Here is a 22,700-nt window from a genome sequence, read left to right on the forward strand (position 1 = left end):
CTCAGAGGTGGGCCAGGCAGAAGCCTCTGAGTTGGCTCACAGCCCACAAGCTGCTTATCGTCATGTCAGTAGACTACCTGGGAACGCAAGGCCTTGGTGCATATGCAGCAGGGAACAGGATGGTCTGGGTCTTCTTCCTTGCACTTTGCACTCTCTGAGAAGCCACCCTGCTCAACCAGGGGAAGACAGAGGGTTCAAGTGGCCCCAAAGGAAGTGAGAGCATCTCTATCCAGATGTGCTGCTCGCACCATCCATACCCACACAGAGGGCCCCAGCTGCTGTGACCTCCCTGTGTGCCTTTCTGTAGGTGCCGGGTGGGAACAAGCTCTTCCAGGGGGATCAGGGACCATAGGAGTCACCTACATGGAATCAGGACATAGATGTTCAGAGGCCCAGTGGTTCCGTGGGGTTCAGGGAGGAGGAAGGACTGGCTCTTTGAAGAGGCACCTGGATCTTTAGTAGGAATCTTTTAAGTAAGGACTTCTAAAGGAACAGGTCACCAGCCTTGACTCTGAGCAGCAGTGCTGAGAGCCAGCTTGCCAGGCTCAGCCTCTCAGCCCGGCTCTCAGGCCTTGCTCATGTGGGTCGAGGGGCTGCTGGATGAGGTGGGGTTGCCCATTCCTGTTCTCACACTCACTAGACTCTGGATGCTACACACTCACTCTGACCACACAGGACAGACACAGCACAACACAGCCATCAGGACGGAAGTTCGGGGCTCACTGTACAAGGTTCCCAGATCCCAGGGCACAACCAGCCCATTGCAGAGCGTGGTGAGGGTGGTCAAGCAGGCAATGTCCCTGGGGTCCTTGCCTCCAGGCTCTGTATCCCACTTGCCATTTTTCCAGCCCTTGTGGACCCCTCCCACCCCCAGAGCAGATGTGAAAAGCAAGAGGAAGCTTTGATTTCTGCTCTTAGGCAGGCCTGCGGTGTCCATCTGGATCCTAACTGAACTTTTTAGGAGTATAAATGATAAATGGTCCACTAAGAGATTATTCACAACCAAACACCAAGACACAATCGGCCCACCTCCCGAACGCATCCAGATAGAACACAACAAATACAAGCGATCCTCCAGTGCCTAGCAGGGCCCCTGGTCAGTGGCTAAAACCCTTGGTTGCATGTTAGAGTGGAGGAAGGCCATGCCTGGGGGAAACTTAGGGGGCAAAGGTGCCTGTGGTATGGGGGGGTCCTGTGCTAGGCAAGCTGGGTACGGGAGACCTCACTCACGCGGGTGGCGATGTCGCAGAACGAGTGTGGCACTGCACAGAGGGAGAATCACTCTGCCCACAGCTACTCGGAAAAGGGCGGAAACATGCCAAGGTCAGCAAAGTCCTCGATGTTATAGTTGCCAGTCCCCTGGGTCGGATCTCCGGGCATGGGCAGCATGTCCTGCAGGAGAGAAAAAGGCCACAGGGGTCAGCTTCTTCCCTGTGCTCTGTACATGTCCCAGGAGCCCAGCCTGCCACTCACCCTCGTGGCCACCTCTCTAATGGGCAGCCTAGGAATGCTGCCTGGCTGAGGGTTGCCCTGCAGGGGTCCTCAACGTCTGAGACCCTGAAAACTGTCCTTCTTAAAGAGAGGTCCTGCCGGGAGGTACGCAACGTTGAAAGCTGAGCTGGGGTATAGAGCAGACAAAGCCCCACCGGACACCGGCGAGGGAGGCACATGATCAAAATGCAGGAGACTTGAACCACACAGCAGGCAGGAGGAGCCCCAGGGCCTGTGACCAGTGCGCACCCCAGGCAATTTACAAGTCCTTCCACTGACTGGGTGTCAGATCACCTATCCAGATAGTAGTAGCAGTATTTCAGCTTCTGGTGGTGAATGTCCCATTGTGTGTTTTCTCAAATCCCTAGCTCATGCTATAGTCAATGAGAAAAGAATTCTGTGGACAAATACATTTTTGAAACAAAGCATACCACCTCCTGAAAATCCACAGTCCTCATTGGTATAGTAATTCTGGACTCAGTATTTCTTTTTTTTTTTTTTTTGCCAGTCCTGGGCCTTGGACTCAGGGCCTGAGCACTGTCCCTGGCTTCTTCCCGCTCAAGGCTAGCACTCTCTCACTTGAGCCACAGTGCCACTTCTGGCTGTTTTCTACATATGTGGTGCTTGGGAATTGAATCCAGGGCTTCATGTATACAAGACAAGCACTCTTGCCACTAGGCCACATTCCCAGCCTGGTATAGTAATTCTGATAAGTCTTTGCAGGGAAGAATCTGAGTAGCTTATTTTAACCAGTTTTTCTTAACCTTACTTTACCAAGAATTCTTAACATCATGCTTTGGAAGACTCCTGCTGGGAAATTCTGCTTTACAGTGCTTCTGTGAGGCCTATGACTGCTGAGGCCAAAGGCCTAAAAAAGAAGGAAGGAGAGGCAGCCACTGTTCGGAGGAGACAGGCCTGAGCAGGGGACTTGGGTACATTGAGGAAGAGGCCCTGCGGAACTCTCAGTGACTGATCCCTGGGCTCCAGACCTCAGTCTCTGAAGATGCTATCTGAACTAGTGGGAAGGAAACTGGAAGGAGGGTGGGGTCAGAGTAGCAGGGACCCCGAGAAGGAGGAGTCTCAGCAGTCCCCAGGATGTGGCTCCTGCCCCAGCCTTGCTTTGAAGGGTAGGCAGCGCCCTGGGCCTGATGGCAGAGGCCTGGATTCCTGTTACAGGACCTGATGGGAGAGGCCAGCACTGTGTTGAGGGGGTCGTAGGCTTGAGGCTCCAATTTTCCAATGGAGAGGACTCTAGCTGGAAATGGAGCCAAGGAAACACGGGGGCAGTGCCCTGCTCTGTGAGCAGGGTGTGACCTATCCAATGACCCTTGGCTGGTGGGCTGCGTCCCTGGCCTAGCAAGGGAGGACACAGCCAGGGCCTTCTAGGGAGGGATTTAGGGATGGCCTTACCTGTCCCGGGGCCCTGGTGAGGAGCCAGGGCCAGGAAGCCAGTGACAGTGGAGGTCAAACAAGGTACCTGCAACTCTTGGGAAGTGGGGGTGGACACTGCTTCAGGGAAAGCCCTGCAGGTGTCTGCAGCTTTTCAGCCCCTGCCTCAGGATGCGCTGTGACCTTCAGCTCGGCCAGCCTCCTTTGGGCAGCTCTGGAGTTGGAGTTGGGATGGAGGTTTGCAATGGCAGGTTCTGTTTTTGTGCATCAGCCCGAAGGCTGCAGGTCCTACCCCTCCCAAGTGCACCTGCTTCTCTGGCGGGCAAGATGGGCTTTCTACGACTGAGGGTCCTCTGGTCTGGGCAGGGAACTCTTGCTAGCTACTGAGTCGGCAGTGATAGGCAACGGCGGGGGGGGGGGGGGGAGGGGGGCGGAGGCAGAGAGGAGGCGCCAGTGCCCACAGGAAGGCAAGGCGGTGCTCGCTGGATTTACCTGGAACACTTCAGTCTGACCGGGCTGCTGGTGGGAGTGCTGCTCACCGCTCTGCTGACTGTGGTGCTGGCTTTGCCACTGTGACCAGACTTCCGAGGGCCGCCCCTGGAACTGCCCGCTACTTTGTCCACTTTCAGCTGAAAGATCCGACGTACAGGACACTTCCTTTAAAAAGCCATCCGTGGTTCTGGGAGACCTAAGAACCACTGCAGCTTGGAGGGCCCCATATTCCTGAAAGGCACGTTCGCCCCATCCAGAGCAGGACAAGAGGTCACTGGCCACCTTTGCCCTCGGGGTGGCAGATAACAAAGTGAGCGCGGGTGGCCTGTGCTGCGAGCCTGGGGCTCTCCCTGCGCTCCAGGGGGTCTCAGTGGGACCTGTGGTATTGGCAGTGCTCTAGTGTTGACAAGAGGAGGTGACTCTCCACGGGACCCTGCCCTGCTCTGGGAAAGAGGGTCACCCAGCCCCCCCTGGAAGAAGAGCACCCCAGGCCCCACCCACAGCCTTCACAGTGCGCTAGCCACCGCCTCACACAGGCCGTGGGTGATGAATGCAGGGCGCGGCTGTGACCTTCCTGTCAGGCCAGGATTTCTCAGGGCACGCTGGGAGAGGAAAGGGACATAGACACTGCTCAGGCAGGAAGATGAAGCCTCTGTGGGTAGCAGCTAATTTGTTTACAAATGACAGCTGTTTTGCTTTCAACCACTGTTTACTAAAATACCCAATGGAAAAAGCAAAAGATGAAAAATGAGCACAATTTTTTAAGATTCAAACAAGGAGCATTCTTAAGGGAAAAAATCCTTTAAAGAGGATAATCTTAAGGTACATCAAAGACCTTATGATTTTTTTTTAATGTTTCATGTAATTAACATTGAATACACAACCAGTTCTCAGTCAAACTGGGTGGAGCCCATTTTACCTGAACCTACTCTTTTCAATAGTTGTGCTGATCACAAGCAAACCTCACCTGCCCACACCCTACCTGGGCACCAGGTTAATCTCAGGTGAGGTCCAGGGAGGGAGGGAGAAGACTCAGTCATCTCTCTGCTTGTCTCTTGTCTCTGTCTCACACATCCACATATGCTGCCTGAGATACAAAAGGCTTTAAGAAACTTAGGCTCCATGTAACAACTCCTAGTGATTTTAATACCATGCATAAGGAGAACAATTGGCAGAGTTCTAGAAAATCTAGGCAGGTATAGCTCCTTGCTTCTGCACAAGAGGGACTTGAGTCTAGTGTGCATGAAGGAATCTGCTATAAAGTGTCGTGATGGGAAATGCCTCTTCCTGACTCTCATACCAGGCCCAAGGGGCCCGGGGCTCTCATAGAATCATGTCCAGGCCTGACTTGGAGCTCTAGGATCTGGAAGTGGCTGAGAGAGAGCAGAGGGCAGATCTGGTTCACAACCAGGCCAAATTAAACAAGCAGCAGTGGCAGCGTGACCAGGGGGGGGCATTCCACGTGGGAGGAACCTGTCACATTTCAGAGCCTCAGGAGCTAGGTACAAGAATGTCCACTGTAGCTTTGTGGGAGGGTGGATGGACACTGCTGTCCTTGCTGCAAAGCACAGGCTTTGGGAACAGTCCCCCATAGCAGGCTGATGACTGCACTCAAGCTTATTCTGGGATGCTGCTTCAACAAGGTCTTCTGCTAGGCACTACCCATCAAGATTCATTTCTGCCAGGTGCCAGTGGCTCATGCCTATAATCCTAGTCTGAGATCTGAGGATTGTGGTTCAAAGCCAACCCCGGGCAGGAAAGCCAATTAGACTCTTATCCCCAATTAACCACCAGAAAGTTGGAAGTGGTGCTGTGCCTCAAGTAGTAGAGTGCTAGCCTTGAGCTGAAGAGCGTAGGGACAACACCCAAGCCCAGAGTTCAAGCCCTCTCCACTCCATTGCCATCTAGGTCCTAAAGCCAACCACAGATACACACATTGCCATCTGAATTTTCCCTCATGCACAAGCACTGCACAGTAATCACTCTACCCAAGTCTGAACTGCCAAGAGAAATGCATAGGTATTTGTTTCTTCTTCACCATCTCTCTGAGTCTTTGACACTCCTGACTATTGCTTTTGGAAATGTTTTGTTGATTTACAGGACTGTGTTTGGTCTGGGTTCTACTATCTTTGACACAACTTCTTTATGTACATGTCCAGGTATCTCTGGCTCTTACCTAAGTCTCTCTTAACACATGATGAAAGTGGGGTGTGTGTGTGAGTGTGTGTGTGTGTGTGTGTGTGTGTGTGTGTGTTGCATGCATGCACATGTATACAGTCAGGACTTCCCTTCCATCAACACAGAATGAGCAATGACTTTTGATCCCATGAACTGACTCATTCATTTCCTTGTTTTGTAACTATGTCCTAAGCTCATCCTTTGATGCAGGCTCTATCCTGAAACTGCACAGACACAGGAAACAGCAATGTTTTTGCCTTGACAAGCTTCTAGTTTGGGAAAGGAGCAAGCAGGCAGCGCAGGGGAGAACTGCCACCACAGGGCTAAGCAGAGTTAGGACAAAAACTGTCTTAGTCCTGGCCAGCAGGAAAGGCTTTTGCAAAAGATCCTGCTGAGGTGAGAAGAAATTCCTAGCTGAGCAAGTGGGGGGCTTGGTGGAGGCTGAAATCAAAGATCCATCTGTTCAGAGACATGAGAGAAAAGGCTTGCTTCACCGAGGCTCAGGATGAGGAAGGCCGGTCTCTACATCAGGAGCATGACAGAGAACTACTGAAGGCTTTAAGTAGGGGTGCAGAACACAGATTTAGGAGGGTCGTTCTACCAGTGAGTAGATGGATGACAGAGACCAGCTGAGAAACCAACTCAGCAGCCAAGAAGGAAAGCTGTTAGGAAGAGGTGGTGGGGAAGGTAGTGTCCACATCCATTGACTACTGACTGGCAGTGGAGGCATGCAGCAGTGGACAGGGACAAACCAGAGACAAGGGATGAGGAGGAAAGCCAGTAACATTTGTTGGCTGGTAGCTCACATATGTATTCCTTGCTATTCAAGAGGCTGAGATCCGAGGATCACAGTTCAAAAGCAGCCCAAGCAGGAAAGCCAGTGCAACTTTAATCTCCAATTAACCATTAAAAAGCTAAAAGTGGAGTTGTGGTTCAAGTGGTAGAGAGTTATCCTTGAGCACAATCGCTCAAGGACAGTGCTGGGGCCCTGAGTTCAAGCCCTAGTATAAGGGCTGAATCTTGGTGGCAAGATCTAGGAGAGAGAAAGGCATATATTTCAGATTACTGGAGCATTTTAGATTATCAAAACGTTTTATATAGCTGAAGTTGCATTCTTCCTGGTTCCTCTCTTATTATGCATCCTATTTCTCGCTGGAAGAACCTTTAGACACTTTGGAAGGATGAATTATTTCCATCCTCTCTAAAGCACACCTGGACTGGAGAGAGGCGTGGAGGGAGCATGTCTCTTCCCGGTTCTGGTGGTTGTGTTCCTCCTACAGTCTGCCTCACAGCAGGGCCACATTGCTAATCTCTGCAAACCAGCCCACCCCTGCCTCGCGGCAATGCCACTTGGACCTCATGTTCCCTTTGGGTGGAATTTTCAGCCACCTGGTTGGTGAATTCTGAGACTAGTCATGGTGTGCGTTGTCTCAAGTCAGCTGCAGCCCTGGGCTTCCGGGAAGTGCATCCTGTGGCAGATGTACCTTCTCCGCAGTCTGAACCTCAGACTTAGTGCAAAAGGGTTTTGTCTTCCAAGTTCTTGCTCCGTTCCTGTCTATGTAACCTCAACCCTATAACCCAATAACTTTCATTATTGTTGTGTTCCTTCGGCTCTTCCTTCGCCACCATTGATGCATCATAAAGCCTTTAAGCTTTCCTATTCAAAACAGTGGCCTGGTTTCTGTCTCTTGCCTGGGTCCTGACACATACCTTCCCTACTGAGCTACTGAGGGAAATAAAGGCTTACATCTCTCAGTTCTCACATCAGTGGCTGGTATGGTTTCCTGCTCTGCCTCTAGACACTACATCTCACATGACTAGGTTTTGCTGTGACCTGAGTCAAGATGAAAGTGAAGCGACTACTGGGAACATAAAGATCATAGTTGTACAGCTCAAGGGAGCTCAGTGGGAGGAAATGGAGGACATGCTTTGGATTGATTCTTGAAGCTCCTCTACTAATGAGTACGTGGCTCATTAGTGAGCCACATAATGAGCACCTAGGAGGGCCCTTTTCCCATTCAGCATGAGGACTCAAGTCGACAAAGCCAGCCTGACAAGTTCAGTTGCTGTGGCAGCGTTGTGCAAAGTGACATGTTTTGCTTTCTGGCCCTGGTATCTGCCCCTGGCCAACTAGGGGATGTCCTGCAAGTTTGTATGGCATGGCTCCACACCCTGTCTGCTCCAGCCAGTCCAGTGGAGAGGCCGGGATCACCTCTGCTACCTCCACAAGCTCTGGGATCTGACTGAAGACAACCAGCCAAGGGCTTGTCTTGCAAGGAGCTGTCACACTTCGGAATTGTTTAGCAAATGCTGTGCCCAGGACCTTGGGCTGCTCAGTGCAGCAGCACTGCTTTCCGTAGGGGTGCTGAAGCGGGCCAGGGAGCAGCTGATAATCCCACGTTGTGGGTGTCAGCGGCTGTATGGCATTTTAAAATAAGGCTGATGGATGAACCACACCATGGAAACTTTCAGTTTCACAAATGGAAATTCGGATGTTTGAGTCCCGTTTCATGGCCATCTGAGGACAACATTCTGTATAGAAAGGCCCTGGACCCTCACTGCTGTTGGATGTCTCCCAGGGACAGCCCAGAGGAAGTAGACTAGACTCCTCCTGGGAGAATTCGAATGTGTAACGTGTCTACCACAACCTAGGGAGTGGAAGCGGGGCCCTCAGAGCAGCACCAAGGACTCATGAAATCCACAGAGAGTGAGCAGCTGGCAAGGGCTCCTGAGACCTGTGCAGAACCCTTTATGGCCTGAGGCTTTGAGAGCAAAATGGAGAAAGAAGTTCTTAGGTGAGATAGGGTCCCCTTGTAATAAAAACGTAAGAGAACTCTATAGTGCTAGTGACACAATTGGTTGTCCCTATATTCTCTCATTTTTTCTGAAACAAGACTATGGGGTTTTAAAATGAGGGTTCCTAAAAGCCCCTGCCAAAGGCCATAAGGGGTTGAAATAGCACTCAGGGAACAGAAATACAGTCCTTTTGCCTGGAGGACGACAAAGACAAAGTCTCTAAGCGTCCAGTGTCTTAGGGGCATCGCAGGCCTCCTCCTGCAATACAGAGAGGAGAGGTCCCTTGGAGACTTCCAGACCTGGCCCAGCCACTTTCGGAGCCTGGGGTTCAGCTTCTAAATCAGCTTGTTTTTCTGGCTCTCCCAGGAGTTCTTTCCCTTATTCCCCACCTACCGAACCCTGGAGTCCTGTTGGCAAGGCTGGAGTAAGCACTCCCACTCAGCGAGGAGGTCGCGGGGCTCGACAGAGGGCTGTAGGAAGAGGGGTCTGCTGGGTAAGCATGGCTCGTTCCAATCCCAAAGGGAGACTTCTGTAGACTGGGATGGGATTTGCTACAGGCAGGATAAGCAAAGAGAAGGAAATATCAGTGTCAGACCTCCATACCAACTCCCCAGACAGGCTGTCAACACTTCAGGTTGCCGCTTGTCCAGGCAGGTACAGCAGACAGAAGAAGACTTTGCTGTGGATCGAGGGTGACACTCCCTGCCTCTCCTGGCTGGCTGCACATGCGTTTGGGATCAGCCCAGATATGGGGACCTGGATCTGCAGGGTGGGTGTGGTTGAAGTTATTCCCTACTCCATGGCTATAGAATCCTGGGTCCCCTGGATTGAAGCTATGCAGCCTCAGCATGATGAATACCAAGAGCTTTCTCAGCCAATAGATACTCATCCTCCCAGCAGCTAGGAGGAAGCTGGTATATCACGTGGCTGTGTTTTTACAGGCACTCCTGGTTATCAGAGGTAACAAGGGGGCTCCTTCTTTTGGAGTGGCTAAGGGTCTGATTCCTTTCTGTTTGCTTCCCTGGGGCAAGGCTGCAGGGAGAAAGAGATGCTGAAATCAGAAATAGTGAAAAGGCAGGGTCCCTGTTCTCACAGTGCCTGAATTACGGTGGCTGCTCCTGAGTGACAAGCTGCTGTTAGAGATGTAGGCTCCAGCTGGGAGCACTGACCCATCTTCAGAGCTGGGTGTTCGATCCCCAGGGTGCCCATACCTGTCCTGGGAAGGGTGGACGGCTCCCGGACCATGTCACTTGGCGCTGGTTCAGCTGCCGGGAGATCTGGGATATGTTCTGGACAGTTGAGGAGGACTGAATATCATTCACTCCAGGCACATGAACCACTGAGGAGCTAGAAAAGAAGAAATTGCAGTTGCCCCCAGGGAAACAGCTGGTTTGTGAGTCCCTGCAGCCCAGTAGTCCTGCCACATCCAGGCTCTATCCTCAGCCTCCTTCTCCTGGAGTCTTGCAGCTCTCTCTCCTGTTCAGTCTCTATTGCTCCCTACACATCCATCTCTCTCAAGAGAAGAACTTGTTCTTTGGGAGACATAAGACCTCAGAATAGAAATCAGACTACCCAGGGCCTCTGGGCCACAGATGCATCTTCAGCAGCCTATTCTTAGACAGTCTGTTGGTAGGGCCATCCCCCGGGGCTGCCAACCAACCTGCCTAACTAACCTTGGTCCCTTCCTGCATCTGGAGGCTCTGCTTAGGCTCTGGTCATGGGCTTTAGGAGGCATGGGGCTCTCCTTTCACCACTCTCTCTAGTTTATGCTCCTGTTTCCCCAGAAGAAAGTGGAACCAGGCCTGGCCTCCAGTGATGGCATGGGAGTCTCCTCGGTGATCTCCAGGGTGCCTCAGTGCTAAGCAGCTAAGTACCCTGAAACCTCTTCAGTGGTCTTTAGGCTGAGGCTCCTTTCTTTCTCAAATTTGGCTGTGATCTCTGTGAACCAGGGATGTTTCCTTCTACTTTGTTAGCTTCTCTCAGCTCTACTGTACCTTGGTCTGAGCTAGAGACCAGTGTGTCTCCTCCTCAGCCAGTACCACTACAGAAAAGACCTGCCTTTTTGCTCTGATAACAAGTAAGTGATACCAATCTTCTATGGCACCTCATGGAGGCGCTTGGAGCAATGCCAACACCTCCAGAACACTTTGCTCTGCCCAGGAATGCAGAACAGGAACCTGCGTCCTGCCTACAGTTCCCAGACATGACTGAGATCCACAGTCAGGAACCAGGGCCATGCCCGCAGCTACCAGACAGAACTCTGAGATCAAGGTCTTGAGGCCGGGGGGCAGTAGATCTTCTCACTCCTCCCAGTTCCTGAGGTATACCTGAAGGCCTTGCCTGAGTGCCCGGAGGGGAATGGGCTCCCTTGGGAGTAGATCTGCTGGGTGCCTGCGGCAGAGGCAGAGCTCATCATCTTCTTCTCCGCTAGGAAAAATGGGAGTTGCAAGTGAGTCCCTTGCTTGCAGACATGGGGAAGGCTGTCCAGAATAAGTACAGAGTGGATGTAGCAAGCCAGAGGCGTCTGCCTGCACCTAGGCATCTTATCTCCCAGGACCTCCTATGCATGAAGATGTAACAGGCTGTTGTTTCCCTGGGGCAGCTACAAGCCACTTGGAGTCTGGGCCTTCGAGAGTTGGGGAGATGGGAATACTGAATGAAAATATTTCTTCAGACATCATTCTCTGTGATCATTGCAGCCCTGTGGGCTCTGGGAAGGTCTCAGTACAAGGGCATAGGCACAGAGACCTTCTCCCAGAGGGTAACAAGAAGAGGACCCACTCTGGCACTTAGTCCCTAGGCCCTGGACCTAAGCCCTGTTGTGTATACAAGTGCTACTTTAGGCATGGCTTTGCCCTTCCTCTGTTCCAAAAAAAAGAGGATAATCCCAGTCTTCACAGGTCTCTGGTGGGAACTCAGTGTGCCAAATATGAGCAAAGTGGCTAGGAAGGGACTAACCTTCAAACAGCATCGACATGTCTGCTATCATTGGTACCACTTGAGAAAACGGATGTCTTGCTTTGTCCAAGGTCAAAGGCAATGAAAGCAGGGCCTGTGGTAAGCTGGAACCCCAGCCCAGTGCTCTTGACCAACCCAGAGGCCCACATCCTCGGATAGGCATCGAATTGCAGCTTGGACTGGCTGACTAGGCTCAGACCTGGCTGCTGTGTGTACAAAAAGATGGGACCTAATTTAAGTTAAAAATGATTACGTGCATGTGGTAGGATGGTGGATTACTATATTCTTTCTTATTTCATATGGCTATTTCCAAACAATAGTTCTTTGTTTCAGATTAACTTGTATGGGGCTGGGGATATGGCCTAGTGGCAAGAGCACTTGCCTCATATACATGAGGCCCTGGGTTCAATTCCCCCCACCACATATATAGAAAAAGGCCAGAAGTGGCGCTGTGGCTCAAGTGGCAGAGTGCTAGCCTTGAGCAAAAAGAAGCCAGGGGGCTGGGGAGATAGCCTAGTGGCAAGAGTGCCTGCCTCGGATACATGAGGCCCTAGGTTCGATTCCCCAGCACCACATATACAGAAAAACGGCCAGAAGCGGCGCTGTGGCTCAAGTGGCGGAGTGCTAGCCTTGAGCGGGAAGAAGCCAGGGAAAGTGCTCAGGCCCTGAGTCCAAGCCCCAGGACTGGCCAAAAACAAACAAACAAACAAAAAAAACTTGTAGTCATTTTTTTCTTTTAAAATTAATGTACACTAAAAAAGGGGGTTCACTGTGATATTTCCATACATGTATATAATAGTCCTTGATCAAATTCACCCTAAATTAATTATTCTTACTTTGCCTCTATTTTTAAAACAAATTTTCATTCTTCTATGCTCAACCTTGTGCATGAAGTACCTTGATCATGTTATCCTTCTTTTTACCTCTCCCTTGACTTTACCCCTCCTATGAGTTCACACTCCCAAACAGTCCCTGCTTTACACTCAGGCCAGTCTGTTTTTAATGTCTAGAATCTGCATATGGGAGAGAATACGCAAATTTTTTTCTCCTGTAATTTGGCTTATTTCATTTAACATGATTTCCGGTTCCATCCATATTCTTACAAATGGAACAATAGTCTGTTATATATAACATACCATAGGTAATATATAATATATAAATTATATATATATATCCATTCATCAGTTGATGGGTCCCTAGGTTGATCCATAGTTTGGCTATTATGAACAGTGAGACAACAAATACGAGTATGAAGGCATCTCTACTATTTGCTGGCTTATGTTCCTTCAGATCTATGCCTAGGTGTAGTAGAACAGGATCATATAGGAATTCTATTTCTATTTCTTCTTCTTTTTTTTTTTTTTTGCCAGTCCTGGGCCTTGGACTCAGGGCCTGAGCACCTTCCCTGGCTTCTTCCCGCTCAAGGCTAGCACTCTGCCACCTGAGCCACAGCGCCCCTTCTGGCCATTTTCCATATATGTGGTGCTGGGGAATCGAACCGAGAGCTTCATGTGTAGGAGGCAAGCACTCTTGCCACTAGGCCATATTCCCAGCCAGGAATTCTATTTCTTGAAGTTCTTGAGACACCTTCATACCGATTTCCATAGTGGCTATACTAATTTACATGCCCACAAACAATAGAATACCTTCCACACCCTGCCAAACCCCATGCACCTTGCCAGTAGTTTTTGTTTGTTTGTTTGCTAGTCCTAGGCTTGAACTCAAAGCCTGGGTGCTGTTCCTGAGCCTCTTTGTCCTCAAGGCTACTGCTCTACCACTGGAGCCACAGCACTACTTCCAGCTATTTCTTAGTGGTTTATTGAAGGTAAGAGTCTCATGAACTTTTCTACTTGGGCTGGCTTCGAACCACAAACCTCAGATCTCAGCCTCCTGAGTAGCTAGGATTACAGGCGTGAGCCACTAGTGCCTGGCTCCAATAGTTGTTCTTTATTTATTTGATGACAGTCATTCTGTTTGGGGTATAAATAGGAGCTAACATGGAATCTCAATGCCATTTTGATTTACACTTCCTTTATGGCTAAGATTGTTAAGCATTTCTTCATGTATTTACTGGCTACCTGTAGTTAAGAACCATCTGATCAATTAATTGGCCTAGCTATTGATTGTATGATTTGTTTTAAGTTACAATATATTACAGAAGCGTGTCTTTGTCAATAAAACTAAACTGCACAATGGATTAAGAGAGTTCATTTATCTTAGCCCCTTAAATTTTAGAAATGAGATTCAGTGCTCCATTCTGACCCCCCTTTAAAAAAATACATTATTGTTATGGCAGTCTTGTTGATTGAACTCTGGGCCTCATACTTGCCAGGCAGGCATTCTACCACTTGAGCCATACCTCCAGCCCTTATTAACGCTGGTTATTTTCAAGGCAGGGTTTCACAACCTGAGCTGTAATCTTATGATCCTCCTACATGTGATTCCTTACATCACCTGGGATGACAGGGTGTGCCAATGCACTGTCCAGACATGGAAGTCTCATGAATTTTTAGGCCTAGGCTGACCTTGAACCTTGATTCTCCAATCTCTGCTTCCCAAGTAGCTAGGACTATAGGCATAAGCCACTGGGCCTGCTCTGCAGTTACTCAAAACTCATCTTTCCAGCTTCTCTCATTAAAAGTGGTTGTCTCTGTATGCCCAGCAAGCAACTGTAAACCTTCTTATCTTACAACCACTGCCATCTAGAAACTTACATGCACTGATGCCTGCAACCATTTCAGCAAACCGAGGGTCTCTTTCCTGGGAGAAGATTGTATCTGCCTTTTCCACAGATTTCCCAGCCTCATGAACACCAGCAAGTAGATTAGGGACAGGGACCTATGGGTGTATTAAAACACAGCAGAAACCCACTTGTGAGGCACAATATCATCCGGCACAGAGCTCCTTTGGCAGAGCTCCTCCAGTTGGAGTCAGGGTAGTACAGGGGTTGGAGGTCGTTCCAAACAGGGAAGAACTTCCCAGAAATTCACCTGGGATAAGTCGTATGATGACAACCCATCTCACTGGTGCACTTCCAGTTCCGCCTGCTGTTGCTGAAGCTGCCTATGCAACAAAAGAGAAAAGAATAAGCTAAAGTCAGAACTCTTCCCTGTTCCCCAAAGTCACAGTGGGCAATGATTTCATTTCATGAAGGATAAAAGGTATCATGCCACCCAAAAAAAAGATTTTTGTTGATTATTTTGTTTTTGTTTTTGTTTTTTGCCATCCTGGGGCTTGAACTCAGAGCCTGGGCTCTATCCCTGAGCTTCTTTTGCTCAAGGCTAGCACTCTGCCACCTGAGCCACAGTGCCACTTCTAGCTTTTTCTGCTGAAGAATCGAATGCAGGGCTTCATGCATGCTATGCATGCACTCTACCACTAAGCCACATTCCTAGCCCTAAAAAAAATGTATTTTAAAAACAAAACTCAAGGGGGCTGGGAATATGGCCTCGTGGCAAGAATGCTTGCCTCGTATACATGAAGCCCTGGGTTCGATTTCCTAGCACCACATATATAGAAAACGGCCAGAAGTGGCGCTGTGGCTCAAGTGGCAGAGTGCTAGCCTTGAGCAAAAAGAAGCCAGGGACAGTGCTCAGGCCCTGAGTCCAAGGCCCAGAACTGGCCAAAAAAAAACAAAACAAAACTCAAAAAGGCAGTTGGGTTTAATGTGGAACGTACAGTTGGATTCAGTTAATTCATACCTACAACTGGCAGGAGTTTGCATCATCTACTACAACCGCAGACAAGAATTGCATGGTGATTACTTTGCCCACATAGTAAGGTTAAGAAGTTGAGGTTAGGGCTGGGGATATGGCCTAGAGGCAAGAGTGCTTGCCTCGTGTACATGAGGCCCTAGGTTCGATTCCCCAGCACCACATATACAGAAAATGGCCAGAAGTGGCGCTGTGGCTCAAGTGGCAGAGTGCTAGCCTTGAGCAAGAAGAAGCCAGGGACAGTGCTCAGGCCCTGAGTCCAAGCCCCAGGCCCGGCCAAAAAAAACAGAAAAAAAAAAAAAAAAAAAAAGAAGTTGAGGTTAAAGAAGTTAGGTGGTTGTCAAGACCAGTTGGCTGACAAGCAGTTCTGGCAGAGCCAGGATCAGATTGGCCATTCCCACTTGAAGGTGCCAGGGTGTTTCACTTGGGAGAAATAAGACTTCACAGAGGAAACTGATGTCTGAAGTCTTAAAATGTGCAAATCAGGTTGCTTTGAAGGGAGATCGGGTCCTACAATGCAGACCCTTCAAATGGAGAAGCATAGAAGGGACCTCATCAATTCTAAACACACCAGGTGAATCCAGGTGGGGGGAACTTGAGGTGGAGGATCTGGTGAGCACTCAGTGTAGAACTCCACCCAGGGAAGACATCTATGCAGGGAACCATACGGACTCAAGTGAAATCACACAGCGCATGGAGACTCAGCCATGATTCAGAACACCTGAGATGCCTGCCTTCACGGAGCTGAAGAGAAGACAGATTTCAACAGACAAGCAACTCCAGGTGCTGATCCTGAGGCACACAAGGAAAGTGAGGCTCTGCCTGAGCACATGATTGCCCCTACTCTGGTGTGAAAGCCCAGGATAAAGGAAAGAACAGAGCTAGAAGCTTATGATTCCCTACCTGGAGTCTAAACATATGCTGGTGGCACCATCAAACAAGGGGATTGAAAACGATTTTCATAACAAATTGATGAGCTGGGAGCTGGGGGCTCATGCCTGTAATCCTAGCTACGCAGAAGGCTGAGATCTGAGCATCTCAGTTTGGAGCCAGCCGGGGCAGGAAAGTCTGTGACACTCTTATCTCTAATTAATTTCCCCTAACCACTGGAAGTAGAGCTGTATAGCTCAGTGATAAAGAGTACCAGCCTTGCACAAAAAAGCTCAGGGACAGCACCTGGGTCTGCAGCTCAACTCCCAGGACTGGTACAAAAAACAAATTGATACTTCAACAACAACAACAACCAAAACATTAAAAAGAAAGCATATAATCAAGAGAAAAAAAGCTATCACTCTGCAATAGCTCTCTATCACTTTTTTTTTTTTGGCCAGTCCTGGGCTTGGACTCAGGGCCTGAGCACTGTCCCTGGCTTCTTTTTGCTCAAGGCTAGCACTCTGCCACTTGAGCCACAGCGCCACTTCTGGCCGTTTTCTGTATATGTGGTGCTGGGGAATTGAACCCAGGGCCTCATGTATACAAGGCAAGCACTCTTGCCACTAGGCCATATCCCCAGCCCATCTCTATCACTTCTTGATCCTAATTTATTGCTTTATTTTTTTGCTTATATCTCGGGCATGGCATCTTATTTCATGTGCAGAGCTTCTATATCTCTGTAATATTCTAACAGATAAAGCAACTGAGGCTCTAAGAGTTTAAATGAGTTACCAGGCTGACACAGCTAGCCATGGCACATGAGGCACTGAGTTCCAATCCCTTCTGTCTGTAGACCTTGTACCTTCCCTTCTGTTCTTAGAGAACCTCAGATGTCCTGAGCGTTGTTCCTCAGCATCTCTCACTTCACTGCTTTGGGCTCAGCCAGGCAGCATCTTGAGATATACCACAGTGGGAAAAGAAGCTGCTCCTTCTATTTTTTCCCCCTTTTGTAGGACTGGAGCACTGAACTCACTCTTTTAGCAGGAGGACATGGGCTCTCTTGTACCCACCCACCCGCCCCTTTCTCAGAGAATTTTCCCAGGAACTAACCACCACCATTCCTTCCTGGGCTAGCAGAGCCCAGACCAAGTCCAGAACTTAAGAGAGTAGACAGGACCACTGTGTGGGACCATGCCCTGAGATGAGTGGGGCACAGGCTATCCCTTTCCCTTGTCTAGCACACCTTGGTGCTTCAGGGAGGAAATGTGCATGCTTCTCATTTGCATGGCTACATCATGGCCTTGGCATTAGGCTGGGAGGCCCCTTCCATGTCTGCTTCTCTCTGGGCTTCTAGACTAGGTACAGCTTCTTATGGGAAATAGAAATTAAGGTCTTAGGTATGGATGACCAATCCCCAGCACCTCAACCATACTTCTCTGGGTCTGGAGGTAGGCATCTCTCTCCCACAGCCTTTGGGTTTCCAATTCTGTAGCTGAGTGCATGTGGATGAAATGCTGACCCCAGGCTTCCCCATCCTGAGAAGAGATTTTCACACATTTCCTGTAACTAGCAGAAAAATAAACCCTGATATGCATGCACATTCCAGAGAGAGAAAGAGCTGACGACAGCCATGGTCCCACCGCAGCAGAGTGCTGTGCTCCATTAGTGGGGGATGATGGTTTCTGAATAGAAACCAGTGCATCCGGCTCAGCTTCCTGCCGGTGAGATACAGAGTGCTAAGCACACGCTGTCAGTCACCCCTGATGCTCCCTGGATAAAGGTTTTTACTCATTCTGAGTAACAAAAGCCATTAGGGGGCATTCAGAAGCAGTTATAGTTGTACCCCAGGGAGTAACCTGGATCTGGTCAGCAGAGACATCTGGGGCTCAGAAAGCCTTGCTGACCAGAGAGCAGATAGTAACACCACTGCAGGCTGAGCTATATCTGCCTATTGTGAAGGACTCTGGGTGACTTCATTCAGTTGAGATGTCTGGGACTGATTTGATCAAGGGCAGGCATGGCATGGTCCTGGGGCTGTTTCAGAGAAAATGCTCCTGGGGCCTTTTGGCCGGTTCAACGGGGGCCTGATGAAAGATAGGGGAACTACTTAAGAGCCTGTATGATAGCAAGGCCTCCATTAGGGCATGATGGAGGAGGCAGATGAGGGATGTCACAAGGAGGTGGTACTGGCAGCTCTGGCTCTGTACCAGGTTATCTTTCTGTGTGGTGATCGAAGTGGTGCTGACCATTCTGATTTTATGCCAGGTTATCTTTTTGTGCAGGTGAAGGAGAGGCTGGAACGACTCCCAAGTGTAGGGCTTGTGACTCAGTGGTCTCTCAGCCCCTTACTGATTCTCATCTGTAATACCCTCATAACTCCAGTTTTCAGAAAACGAAAATCACAGCAGGGACTGGTTTTACCAGGAAGACATGTCACTTTGCCTCCAGGCCCCATTTCAGGGCTGTCTCTGGTGTTGCTTCCCTAAGTAGTGGAACATGGTTTTTCCTCTAAGCTCTGCCAGGACCTGGAAAGCAATTCTACCTTCTTTGCACCCAACCTTTTCAGTCTGCCTTCTGCCTACTACTAACAGATTACCAAGAAATTATTAATAAGAACAGGTAATGACTGAACAGTTTGAAAAGACTCAAATGTGACTTAGGGCATCGTTGAGCGTTAAGAAAACACATACATGCTGGGTGTTAGTGGCTCATGCCTGTAATCTTGGATACTCAGAAGGCTGAGCTCCGAGAACTGAAAGATCTGAGGTTGAAAGCCAGCCCAGGGGCTGGGATGTAGCTCAGTAGCAACGCACTTGCCTAGCAAGTGCAACATTCTGGGTTCAATCCCCAGTACCAAAAAAGAAAAGACAAAAAAAAAATACAGTTAAAAAAAAAGAAGAAGAAGGGACTGGGGATATGGCTTGCCTCCTATACATGAAGCCCTGGGTTCAATTCTCCAGCACCACATATACAGAAAATGGCCAGAAGTGGCACTGTGGCTCAAGTGGCAGAGTGCTAGCCTTGAGCAAAAAACAGAAGCCAGGGTCAGTGCTCAGGCCCTGAATTCAAGGCCCAGGACGGGCAAAAAAAAAAAAAAGAGGAAGAAAGAAAGAGAGAAAGAAAGAAAGAAAGCCAGCCCAGCCCAAGCAGAAAAGTCTGTGAGATTCCTATCTCGAATTAACCTGCAAAAAGCTGCAAGAGGAGGTGAGTGAAAACACACAAAACCCTGAGATGAAGCACAAAAGAAAGCACAAGAGAAAGAAAGAAAGAAAAAAGATAGACGTTCCAGCACATTAGGCACTTGTCCTATGAGAACCTGAGACCACTTTGGAACAATGCCATCACAAGAACAAGGATTTTGGTTCCAGCAGATGCAAGGGCATGACGGTGGATCACGCCCCTAAAGAGATGTGGAATATGAAGAAAGCACAGGGGCCAGGCTGTGCAAACATAAAGTCTCAAAGCAACTGACATGCTGAACCAGCCCCTAGTAGCCAGAGTGGCACTCTGTACTTTGGGCTCTTACAACTCTGAAGGGAAATAAGGAGAAACAGAGAGTAGCACTTCTCCCCATGGGGAACTCCATCTCCTCATGCTCCTTAGTCCTATAGGGATATTCGGCCGCAGATGGGGCCTGGGAGGGCCACCAAACAAAACCCACAGCTTTGGATATAGCAAGGATACAAAATTGCCAGTGGAAGGAGTGGCCAGCAGAGGGCTGGGCCACCAGAAACAAGGACTATTAGAGGGCAAGGCCCATGGAGGGTATGGTCAGAGGAGGGCGGGGCCATCAGATGGAGGAGCTAGCAGAGGGCAGGGCCAGCAGAAGGAGGAGCCAGCAGAGGGCAGGGCCAGAGGAGGGCGGGGCAGCAGAGGGAGGGGCCGGCAGAGGGAACAGGCTGCACATACTTGACATTGGTGTTGGTGCAGACGATGTACTCAATCTCGTCGGAATAAGGGTTCTGGAAGGTGAAGCTGCTGGTGCGGATCAACATCCACTGCCGGTATTGGTGCGGAACTGGTACATGACCAACAGCACTCAGCTTCACCACCTGGGAAAACATTTGGAAGTCGGGGTGGGAAGGAGGTGAGGATGGTGTCTGCCTGGAGGGAGAGGAGGCCCAGGACAGGCAGTGTGGCTGTGAAGGCCAGCAGGATGCTGCCGCCAAAGATTGTAAGAGGGGAGCCAGGGAACGAGCCTAACAGTGGGGGCAGTGCCTCCTTTTTCCTCCCCTTTGAGATCGGGCATGCATTTGAGGCATCCTGCACAGAAAACACTGTTCAAAAAAGCAGATTCGCCTCCCAGATCATCCGTATCATCATCACCACCACCACCACCACCACCACCACCACCACCACCACCACCACCACCACCACCACCACTACCACCACCACCACCGCCGCAGTCACATGGAAGATATGTGAGCCAAAAGGAGAGGGGTGGGAACAGAGCTTGCACTAAGTTTTCCTCGGCTCAGCTCTTCCGTTTGACTTCTCAGTAAACTGATCCAGAGGGGGAATTGAAAAAACACACGTTTCCTGGACTCGGGTCTGGCATACGGTCACTGCAACAAATTCAACTTCCTCACAACTCACTCATGTTCCAAGGTCTCTCATCCAGGCAACTAAATGCCTTTGCTCCACTCCAGGGTCAAGAGCTGACTCTTACTGGACACAGCCCTCTCCATGCTTTGGTAAGAACAAGCCACTTCCTTTTTTTTTTTTTTTGGCCAGTCCTGGGCCTTGGACTCAGGGCCTGAGCACTGGCCCTGGCTTCCTTTTGCTCAAGGCTAGCACTCTGCCACTTGAGCCACAGCGCCACTTCTAGCTGTTTTCTGTATATGTGGTGCTGGGGAATCGAACCCAAGGCCTCATGTATACGAGGCAAGCTCTCTTGCCACTAGGCCATATCCCCAGCCCCCAAGCCAATTCCTTTTTATCAACACTGGTCCCCCACCTTTCCTGCTGGTGGCCAGAGCCCACGAAACACGATCTCCTCTGGCCATGGCCAGGCTTGCTCCACAATGTCCCTGAGGCTGCATGGCTGCTGCCAGCTGGAACCAGGCTGGGACCTTGCTCTTGGGCATCCCTACCTGGGCTTCTCTCTGACCAGAGAAATGAGGCCCCTGCTCACAGAGCAAGAGTTGCTGACTGGCCACCAAGTGGGATCAGGTTCCTTCTTTTTATTTTCTAAACCAACTAGGTCCTGACAGCACTGACTGTTTATAGTCTCACATGCTGCTGGATGAAGGGGCATGTGGCAGTGTTGCCTATAATGTGCTGCTTGATGTGGTGGTGGTGGTGTTACCAGGGATCCTAGACCCTCCAGTCCTCACCCTGTTACCACCTTGCTGTGTGATCTAGGGAGGCAATCAGGTCTCTCTAGCCATGCACACACATGCCTGGCACAGCTACGTATGAGCCACAATCAGTCAGTACCTGCTGGAAGCTCTCACGCAGATGACTCTGATCTTCAGGATGGCAGAATTCCAAAATGTCCTTTCCTAGAAGGTCCTAAATAAAAAAGAGAGGTGTCAATAATCCCATTTTTTTATCTATTCACAAAAGGATAAAGATGTTCATTTATGTGTCCATCTTAAATTTGTCCCACCACAAGTATTGGGTTTGGGTAGCTTTTTTTTTGGTGTGCACCAGAATTGCGGTTTGAACTCAGAGCTTAGGCACTGTCCCTGAACTTTTGTGCTCAAGACTAGTGCTCTACCATTTGAGCCACATCTGGCTTCTTGATGGTTAATTGGAGATAAGTCTCATAGACTTTCTGGCCTCGGGCTGGCTTTGAACAACAATTCTCAGATCTCAACCTCAGTAGCTAAGATTACAGGTGTGAGCCACCAGCAACTCGGTTCCCACACAGATTTTTAATAGAGCAATGACTACCAGTTTTCCCTGGGAGCCACCACAGAGCTGGCTTCTTCTACTCATGCTCCATAACAATGACTAATTTTGCTAAGGCACTAGGATCAGCGGTTTCAGAATGCAATTTTATTTCTGTTTGCCTTGGAGAGGCAAACTGCCATCAATATATTTTAATAAACATCAAAAGAAAGCACAAGCATATTATGTGGATAGATGTGTGGCCTATGAAAACTTAAATTGCTTAAATGTGGAAACTAGCTGTCTTATAGCTGAGGAAATGAGGTTATCATAAAATAACCATGGTATTCAAAATCTTTTTGCTATCTACCTACACTAATCTAAGGCTTTATTCATCCTTAACCCAAAAACAGAAGTGTTTCATGATGAGACAGAGAATAACAGAAATGGTGAAAGGGCAGCTTCAAATGTGTTAAAGTCTTGGACAGCAAGGGAAGGCTAACTGTTCCCTGGAGCCCGCAGGAACACACGCTGTTCCAGTGTGAACTGACTCCACAGCAAAGGGAAGTCCAGTGAGCATGTGCAGAGCACGTGCAGACACTCACGGGAGAGTCTGGCTGGTAACATACCGCCAACACTCTCCTAGATGTCTCAGGATGTGCATGACAAGAAATGCAGGTTGAAGGGCTCTCATATTCTGGGTTTGGTCTGTTTCTAGTGTGAAGCACATATGTAGGACTGGGGTATAGCTCAGTGGTAGAACATATACCTAGTGGGTGTGAGGTTCTAAGCCCGAACCCCAGCACAGTAAAAAAATAAATAAATAAAATGAAAATATACATGTAATTAAAACATTCACATCCGTATTCCTCAAAGTTTGTTCCTCAGAATACAGGTCTTTTTCTTTTTCTTTTCTTCAAAGAGCTTTTAAAAACTTTTCTTTTTTTCAAAAAGCTTTCTGTTTTTTAACTGCCT

General features: G+C 49.3%; 1 pseudogene; it reads right to left on the reverse strand.

Moving 5' to 3' along the window:
* Positions 1-601: 601 nt before the first annotated feature.
* On the reverse strand, positions 602-20,977 carry LOC125368181 (annotated as a pseudogene).
* Positions 20,978-22,700: the final 1,723 nt, after the last annotated feature.

The sequence above is a fragment of the Perognathus longimembris genome, chromosome 20 (assembly GCF_023159225.1).
Source record: "Perognathus longimembris pacificus isolate PPM17 chromosome 20, ASM2315922v1, whole genome shotgun sequence".
NCBI classification, from domain to species: domain Eukaryota; kingdom Metazoa; phylum Chordata; class Mammalia; order Rodentia; family Heteromyidae; genus Perognathus; species Perognathus longimembris.